This window comes from Equus quagga, chromosome 13 (genome assembly GCF_021613505.1).
Source record: "Equus quagga isolate Etosha38 chromosome 13, UCLA_HA_Equagga_1.0, whole genome shotgun sequence".
Lineage (NCBI taxonomy): Eukaryota > Metazoa > Chordata > Mammalia > Perissodactyla > Equidae > Equus > Equus quagga.
Window position 1 is genome coordinate 96132254 of NC_060279.1, and position 9773 is coordinate 96142026.

Sequence of the window (9773 nt, forward strand, 5' to 3'; positions counted from 1 at the left end):
AATGGGGATTTGTTGTTTAATGGGGACAGTTTCAATTTGCAAGATGAAAACAGTGCTGGAGAAGGATGGTGGCGATGGTTGCACAACAATGTGAATGTTACTCAACACCACTGAACTTGACATTTAAAGATGGTTAAAATGGTGATTTTTCTTATATATGTTTTACCACAGTAAAAATTTTAAAAAGTAAACAGGTGAAATGCATTTTAGTAATATTTTTATTTATCCCGATATAGTCAAAATATTTATCATTTCAATATGTTATTAATTTTTAAGATTGTTGAAATGTTTGATAATCTCTTTATCATACCAAGCCTTTGAAATTTGGTGTATATGTCACACATACGGAGCATCTCAATAGGGCTAGCCACGTCTCAGGTGCACAACAGCCTCTGCCCACATCTCCACCATATTTGCAGAGACCCACGTCTCCTCTGCAACACACCTGCGGCTCCTCTGCAAATACACCTAGAGTTTCTCTACAAACCTCCCTGATCACCCACAAACATGCCCACAGCTCACAGGCCAACCCCTCAGTCTCATCTCAGACATCTTCAGAGAAAGTACTTGTTCAAGGAACACATGTGGGCTCCAAATCAACATTTCACTTGATTTGACCTGCACATCCCCTCTTCTTTGCATAAATTTGCATCTCATTCCCGTCTCAATTAGAAGCACGCTGGCAGAGCCTCAGATAGTCATCTCAAACTTGAGGAGGCAGTGGGAAAGACCAAGGTAGGAGATCCCCATGTGTCCTTCCTCCTGCTTTCCTTTGGGCTCTTCGGCCTCCTCCTCTTCCTCGATGCTCTTTCTCCTCTTCTTCCAGGAAGGCAACCACTTCCTCCTGCAGTGCCCCCATCTCCAGCCCCAGGCTGCACAGCTGGCCCAGCAGCCAGATGTCCACTTGGCAGAGATTCCCCTGCAGGTGGGGAGGGGGAGTCATAGGCATCCCACTACAGAGGACAAGGGGTTAGTGTGCCCCCTTCTGGAACCAGGATGAGAGCAGGTCCTGGCTGAAGTCCTGACAAAGATTCTTTGCTTGACCAAACTTGAGTCAGGCTCCTGAACCTTCTCCTAGGCCCACTGCACACTTCCTTGTAAAATTCAGTTCTAGCATGAAACCCCCCCATCCTCCCCATCTGATCACCCTCCAAATCTGCTCAGGTTCCTCACCCTCCACCATCCCCCAGTTGAAGTCTGATCACCCTGGCCTGCCTCCAGCAAGAATCCCATTAGGTCATTTTACCAGAATCCCCCCTTACCCCTGATGTGTCCTCTTAGGAATTTTCCATCCACTGACCCCACCCTGCTCCTTGGCTACAAATCCCCACTTGCCCATGCTGTATTTAGAGCTGAGCCCATTCTCTCTCTCTTCTACTGCAAAATCCCATCGCTGTGGTCCCTACACCTATCACCTTACCATCTTTAAAGGTGTCATAAATATTTTTTCTTTAACAATCCAGAGGACCCGGGTGGGGTCCCCACTGCGTCCCTGGACCATAAGTGCCATCCTCCTTCTCCCAGTGTCTCTTGATCTCTGTCTCTGTCTGTCTTTGTCTCTCCATTTCATTGTCCCTCACTGTCTCTACCTCTCTCTCTGTGTCTCTGAGTCTTAGTCCCTTTGTTTCTCTTATGATGTCTCCTCTTATTATCTGTCTGTCTCCACTTGTCTGTCTCTGTCTCTTTCTTTCCATATCCCTGTCTCTTTGTCTGTCTCTATTTCTCTGCTCCTGCCTTTGATTGTCTCCACCTCTCTCTGTCTCTCAGATTTAATCTGAGTCTCCGTCTCTGCTGCTGCTCTCAATCTCTGCTTTCCATCTCTCTCTCTCTCTCTTTCTGGGTCTCTCTGTCTCTGTCCCTCTCTATTCCTGTCTCTCAGTCTTCGGCTCTTTCTATGTCTCTGTCTCCATCTCTTTCTCTGTATCTGTCTCTCCCTCTATTTCTCTATTCCTGTCTCTCAATTTCTGTCTTTCAATCTCTGGCCCTTTCCATTTCCACTCATTCTGATGCATTCATCCATTCTTTCTCTCCCCACCCCTCATCTCTTGCCCCTCCAAACCCCTCACTCACCAGCTCCTCCCAGATACACAGCAGGCTCTCCATGTCACCTTCAGCATCTACTACCAGGGTCATTAGGGTCTGCCCAGCCCTCCCTGCTAGAAGGATCCTTTCAAGGCCAGGGAAGGTGGGCTCAGCCCCTGGGGCAGCAGTCTCGCCTGCCTTAGCTCCATAGTCTCTGAGCGGTGGCAACCAAGAGCAGAAACTAGCCAGGTCCAGCATTACCCAGTACCCTGGGGAGCTAGAGGGTGGAGGGAGGAAAGGGCAGGGCAGGGAGGAGGCGGGAACAGCATCGCAAAGTCCATTCTGTGAGAAATAGCAGCCTCATGTGTTTCTCTTTTCCTATAGAAGTATAACCTCCACTCTGCACACAAGGGTCTGACCACAGCCCCTCAGGTGGAGGTCAAACTCCACCCCTCCCTGCCTCTTCTCAGGCCTGACCACTCCTGGGTGCTGATGTCTGCTGATGCCTGACCTCATCTCTTCCCATCCTCTCCTCGGTCACTCCCACTGCTCCTCCCTGGCCTTCTCCGCTGCCTTCCTCTTCATTTGGCCCCTAGTTTACCCCTGGCTTTGTCCCTGCCTGTCTTTTCCACTTGGGCCATCCCAGGGCCTCCCAACCAGTGTGCCTGAGCAGCCAATGGTGGCTTCCAAGAGGATGGTCCCTCAGCTGGGGTGCCTCAGCAGGCAGACTGCCAACAGCCAATTCTGCCAACCACACACTTGCCCACAGATATTATCACTATCAGCATTGGCCCGGCTGTGGGAAAGGTTGGGACACACTGTGGGCCTCATTCTGCTAGAATCTGTCTTTCAGGCTCAGGGTGTTCAAATTACATCTACATGTCAATGGCTCCCAAGTCTATGACTCCAGCCTTGACCTCCCTCCTGAGATCCAGACCCCTACTCGGCATCTCCACCTGGATGTCTCAGGCATCTCAAGGTGAATATACTCAAAACAGAACTCTGAGTTGGGACTTACAACACTGTATTAGTTTCCCACTGCTCCTGTAACAAATTGTCACAAACTTAGTGGCTTAAAACAACACAAAGTTATTCTCTTACAGTTCTAGAGGTCAGAAGTCTAAAGTGGGTCCAAAGGATTGGGTTCTAGAGGCTCTAGGGTAGAACCCATTTCCTAGCCTTTCTCAGCTTCTGCAGGCCACCCGCACTCCTTGGCTCACAGCCCCTTCCTTGCATCACTCCAACCTCTTGCACCTCTCATCACGTCTCCTACTGACTGACCCTCCTGCCTCCATCTAAGAGGACCCTTGTCATTACGTTGGGCCCATCCCGATTATCCAGGGTAACTTTCCCATCTCAAGGTTCTTCACTTAATCACATCTACCTTTTACCACATAAGTAATATATTCACAGGGATCAGGATGTGGATATTTTGGGTACCCCTACCTACCCCTACTCTTCCAAACGTGCTCCATTCCCAGTTTCCCCAGCTCCATAAGTGGCATGACTATCCTTTTAGTTTCTCGAGCTATTGGCATGCTCTTCAAAATAGACTCATAATCTGAGCACTTCTCACCATTTCCATCACCCCGTCCCTGCTCCTGTCCCCATTCAGCTCTTGTCTAGACTATTTCAGTAGCCTCTTTGCTACAGCCCTGCTTCCACCCTTCCCCTCCAAGATCTGTTCTCCACCTGGCAGAGATGATCTTTAGAAAACGTCAATCAGATCATGACACGCCCCTGTGAGTGGAATAAAGCACAGTCAGCTTCCTGCCCACTGCTCTGACCCAGTCTCCTACCTCTCTCTGCAAGCTGGTTCCCACCTCTGGGCCTTTGCACTGGCTGTTACCTCTGCCTGGATCACTTTTCCCCCAGATCTTTGAATGGCTGTCTCCCTCTTACCTTCACCTCCACTTAAACGGCACCTCTTCAGAGAGCCTTTGTTGATAACCTTGCCGCCTAGTCACTCCCTATTATATTGCCTGTTTTTATTTGCCTCTTATCAAACACTATCTGAAATTATCTTGCTTATTCATTTGTTTCTTACCCATCCTCTCCCTGCTTAGAATGTTGATTTCCTCAGAGAGGGACTTGGTCTGTCCTGTTCACCATGGTAACTTCAGCACCCAGAAGCTCCTCCCATGTGGTAGGTGCTCAGTAAATACCTGTGGAATTGATGAGGATTTTAGGCTGGTTAATTTTAAAACTGCAGATGAGAAGCAGGCTCCGAGGAGCAGAGTTTGCTTGCCCTTTGATCAGAGACAGTTGCATTTGTGAAGGAAATCTCCATGCCTCCCTCTCTGCCCCAGGAGGAAGGGGGGATGGCCTTATCTCTGGAAACTCTTAATGGGGAAGGCAAGGACTTAAGTTGTTTACTGTCTGGCAACCTCATGTAACTGACCCCCCCCCCCATCCTCTTTTGTCTTTGGCTGAGGATAATATTTAAGCGGTGACTTCTGCCATTTACCCAATCCGGTTTGATTCTTATCTAAAAGTTGTGGGACCGCCCAATGGCTGGACCCTACCGGCACTGGTACCATTTTAACTTTTTTTTTTTTTTGTCTTGTAAAGAGATAACTCACATACCTATGCCTTAAATTTAACCTTACTCTCCACCCAACTTTGCAGCAGAAGCAGCAGCAGCAGCGGCTCCTCCTGCCCGTGGGTCCTGTCCCCACTCAGCAGCTCTGACTGCCCATGGGTCCTGTCCCCATGCCAGCGGCGGCAGCAGCAGCAGCAGCTCCCCAGGCCAGCAGCATCTCTGACTGCCCATGGGTCCTGTCCCCAAGCAGCAGAAGCTCTGACTGTCCATGGGTCCTGTCCCCATGCTACACTATTCTCTAAATAAAAGAGCACTACTGCCAGATCTTAAGAGTCTAAGAAATCTTTCTTTCGACTCCTCGGCTCACCGACCCCGCATCAGAATGAACGAATGAATAATCCTATCCAGAAGACTTCACATTGAAACTTCACAGTGAGATATAGACTTGAACTCCAAATTGAAATCACATTACTAGTCTTGAGATCTCACCTCTGTCTCTTATCCTGAAGTCTTAACTTCTCCAACGCCCTCCATCTTTCCCTTCCCTCACCCTGGCTTAGAGAATGACGCAGTCAGATTCAAAGTCACCTCCCTCCCCATTTTAAGCAGGGAGACGGGAGAGCTGAAGCAACAGGGAAACTCAGGGGGACTGTGAACACTCAGAGGGAAGGAAGATCCTCTAACAGGAAGTACCGCCCACCATGTCCCAAGGAAAGGCTGCGAAGCCCTATTTTAAAGCCTATTGAGAGGGCGCTCCCAGCAATCCGTAAGAATAAAAAGTGCGGGCGCCTTTAAGGAGAGGCTTGGAAAGCGGGAGGGGGCGTGGCCATAAGAAAAGAAGTCACAGCCTGAACTGGGCAGGTGGAAGAAGACCAGCCCCTTCCGGTTACATAATCCTAGCAAGATGGCGGCGCCCGGGGCGGCAGGTGACCGGAGTTCACAGGGTCCCCAAAACTGAAGTCCGCTCTGCTGCCTCTGCTGTCAGAGCTTCTCATGGCGCCCAGGGAGCAGGAAGCAAGAGGGAGCAAGATAACTTCCGGTGGGCCTCACGCTGGGAGTGTAGACGTGTGGCCCTTGGGGGCCGAGAAGTAGCGGTGCCGGTCGCTAAATTCGAGAGAGAGAGAGAGAGAGAGAGAGAGAGAGAGAGAGAGGAGTGGGGCGGGGACTTGGCAGAGAGGAACCAATGGGGAAGCAGGGACTGCGTTCCAAAGACGGCCTCCCAGCCAATCAGAGGAAAGGTGTTGACTTGGGGCGCAGGGAGTCCTTGGGCGGGCGAGTGGAACCGGCAAGGGAAGAGTGTTTGTGGGATTGCGGAGAAACTGGGCTTTCAGGTCCGAGGGAGGAGACCGAAGGACACGGGTGAGGGAAACTCGTGGGAGAGTTAGGCGTATTAATGGAAACTCAAAGGGATGATGGAGGATGGTGGAGCAGGAACCAAGCTGTGAATTTGGGAGTTCCAAGGGAGGAACTGGGGAAAATTAAGGGAGAATTTGTGATATTCATGGAGAGAATTTAGGAAGAATTGGGTAAAATCAAGGAATGGATTTAGGGAAAATTAAAGTAAGAGGTTGGGAGCAAAAGAGGAATTTTGAGGAGAAATAAAGATTGGGGCAAAATTGTTGTAAGAATTTGGTTAAAGCAAAAAGAAATTGGGGATGGCTAAGAGAAAACTTGCAGGGGAAATTGAACAAAGAGTTTGGGGGCTTTAAGAGTTTAGTTAAGGGTGGTTTTGAGAAAAAAATATATTTGGGGGAAAGAAATGGGTTCTTGAGGAATACTCTGGAGATAATTGTATAAAACTAACAACCGAAAGATTTGAGGGAAATTAAGAGACCAGACAGTAGAGATTTTGAGAGAAAAATAACTCCTTGAGGAACAATTAGGGGGAGAATTTGGGAAAACCAAGAATGCTTGGCCAAATCAACGAGAGAATGTAGGCTTGATAAAGGAAAGAACCTGGTAGACAGATTTCAGGGTTTGCTGATGGATTAGACATTACTGCAAGAGCAAGAGAAGCATCAAAAATACCACCAAGATTTCCAACCTGAGCTCCAAGAAGGATAGAGTTGATCTTGACTGAGAAGAGGAAAACTCTGGGAGAATCCGTTTGGGAGGTGGAGGGAATAAAGGTCTTGGTTGTGGACATGTTACATTAGATGTGTCCCATGAGGTCTAGGATTGATATGCTGGATCAACTTAGTGTCTTCCAACCCCCTTGGGAAAAATGTGAAAGACAGAAGCTGAAGACAGCAGTTCCCAGGATTTCTGACAGCAGATTCACATTGTGGAAGAGGGAAGTGGTTCCTGTGAGAAGAATGTTGTGCTTCTCTTGGCACGCAGGACCATGCAGGAGTTGGGTGCCAAGTGGCTGAGAGTGGGAAGAATTTGCTGGTGCAAGTGGTAGCAGAGGTGCTGTTGTCTGAAACCAATGTGGTGACAGTGTCCTGATTTCCTTGCTTGTTCATCCAAGACAGAGCCTCCTTATGAGCCAGATTTCCAATCCTGACCTTGTGGTTCTTTCTGGAAGCTATAACTAGACCCTGGTTCTAATAATTTTTGAAAGAAAGGCCATTTATGAACTGGTGATGATGTTGGATTATGAGCAAAGTTATGATTTTGTGATTCCATGCTCCTGATGTCAAAAAAATATAGAAAACATGTCAGTCCCCATATGTCATACGGAGAAAGACCCAACAACTTTGGTCATCTTGCATGAATCTTAATCAGATGTGTAAGGCTTGCCTGGAGGGGGCATATTGTTTGATGTGAATAACCTACAACCCCAAGGAGATTTCCACTTGTCACACTGCCCACTGCAGCCAGAAAAATGAAACTATTATTCTATTCCTGATATTCACACTGTAAGCAAAAGCAGTTCTGGCTCCCTCCTGTTAGATGTTCTCTTTCTTGGATTTGTGACAAAACTGGCCTTGGTCATGATAAGCCCTGTGTCTTTGTGTGTTCTGTTCAGAGTGATCACAGGAAGGTCCTGGCTTCTGTTTGGGCTAAACTGAGATCTGCCCCAAACAGCAGCAACTCCTCAGGAGAGAACCAAAGTCATCTGTGACAAACATGCTTAGAGGCTACTTACTGATTTTCCACTTTCAGGCATTATCTAAGGTCTTCCCTCTTGGAAGATAAGAAGTCAGATGCTTTCTTCCCTGTCACCATAATGCATACACACTTCCAATCCCATCTCTTGATTATTTTCCTAAGACCACATTCAGTGTGGACTTTATTATGTCTATGTAATGCTTTCCACATTTGAGCCAATTAGCTGTGATCCCTGCCCGCCTCCCCCACCTTAGATTGTAGAGACAAAAAATTTGAATCTCTGAAGTACAGCAGAGTTGGAAAACATTCCCTCTGTAAGCTGGGGTTGCAGAGTGGGACGGAAGGCAGTTAGAGATCTATGAGCACAAATAGGGTAGAAAAAGCCAAACTCCTACATGCCTGCATTCACAGCCCCCCAGGTTACCCTGCGATGGTGCTACCTCTGGTGACTACAGGACATATGGCATCTCCTGATGGCATCATACCTTTCTTTTTCCAAAGGGAGCCTATGACCATATGGTCACTCCCAGGGGCAGACCCAGCTACATCAATTGCAGGACTCAATGTAAAATGAAAAAGCAGGGCTCCTTGTTCAAAACTCATTAAGAATTTCAAAGGGGCGTGGGAGGTGGGCACAGGGGGTAAGGGGAGCACTTGTGTGGTGGCAGACAAGATATATGTACAACTGAAATTTCACAATGACATAAACTATTATGAACTCAATTTAAAAAAAAAAAAAGGAATTTTAAGATGGCAAAAGCAGAGGATAACTAGCACAGGCCTTTCAAGTGATGGTGACTGCACAGATTGACAACCCATGAAGCCAGCCTTGCCTCTCAGGGCGGATGGATATGTTCATCCCCCATGTGAATTCCACGTTAATCCAAGCCACAAAAAACCTACAGAAATGGTAAGCCCTCACTATCTTTAAATCCCCAATGAGAGGGTTCTCTTTTGAAAATTTCACATTTGGGGCTCTGACAACCGTTAGGTAGGTATTTTGCTCTGACAAAATCTGTGACCAAATTTGATGATTTTGGCATCCAAAAGAACAAATGAAACATGATTATATAAAAAGCCATAATTATCCTCAAAGAGAGACAGCAAAACCTATCCCCATTAGAGGTGATGGTAATCAACTCCTCACCCTGAAAATCAGGGTTTCCGGGAAAAGTGTCCAGCCTCGGTCCTGTCCTCCCAGCAGGGACCAGGGTCCAGGGGTGAGGGAGGCCCTTTTGCACAGGAGGTGCCTTTGTCTGAATGCAGGAGGGATGAGAGTGTAAGTGACTGTCCTTCTGCACCAAGATGACACAATGGGCTCCAGCCAGGAACAGTGTGGAGAATGCAGCAGTGGTCAAGGGGGTGGAGCTGGACATGTGACATCCACTGGCACTTAGGTGTCCCCTCAGGACTCACAGGATCTGAGGGACTCTGGAGCTAATGCTGGGGAGACAGAGCTATCTCTGTACTGGGGAGTGGACACCTTGCCCTCAAAGGGGACAGTACATTAGTTTCTTGTGTCTGCCACAACAAATTACCGCACATTTCATGGCTTAAAACAGGGCAAAGTTATTCTCTGATGGTTCTGGAGACCAGAAATCCAAAATCAAAGTATCAGCAGGACCATGTTCCCTCCAGAGGCTCTAGGAGATTTTCTGTTCCTTTCCTCTTCCAGCTTCTGGTGGCTGTCAGTGTTCCTTGGCTTGTGGTTCCATCACTCCAATCTCTGCCTCCATTTCATGTGGCCATCTCTTCTGTGCTTTCCCCTCTTCTGTATCCTATAAGGAGATTTGTCTAGATTTAGGACTCACCCAGATAACACAGTATGATCTCATCTCGAGATCCTTAATTCTATCTGCAGAGAAACTTCCCAAACAGGGTCATATTCACAGGTTCTGGGTTTTAGGATGTGGACACATCTTTTCAAGGGGAACCCATTTAACCCACTACAGGCAGCCTGGCCCTCAGGTCCAGTCCCTAAGGGGATTTGGGGTGATGTCTAGAACACTACCCATGAGGTGCTCCCCCGAAGCTCTGCAATGAATCCCACTGAGTCCAGGCTTCACCTCCAGTTTACAGAAGAGAGAAGATGTGGTGGGTCAAGAGAGAGATACCAGGAGAAAACTGCCAGACCGACCCCAACCTGGACCCCCAA

At 48.0% G+C, this 9773-nt stretch overlaps 1 long non-coding RNA gene across 1 annotated transcript; it reads right to left on the reverse strand.

Moving 5' to 3' along the window:
* Positions 1–200: 200 nt before the first annotated feature.
* On the reverse strand, positions 201–5144 carry LOC124249605 (uncharacterized). The gene is made up of 3 exons (XR_006891429.1): positions 5054–5144; positions 4070–4187; positions 201–919 (listed from the first exon to the last, which is right to left on the reverse strand). It is a non-coding gene; the product is annotated as an uncharacterized LOC124249605 (long non-coding RNA).
* Positions 5145–9773: the final 4629 nt, after the last annotated feature.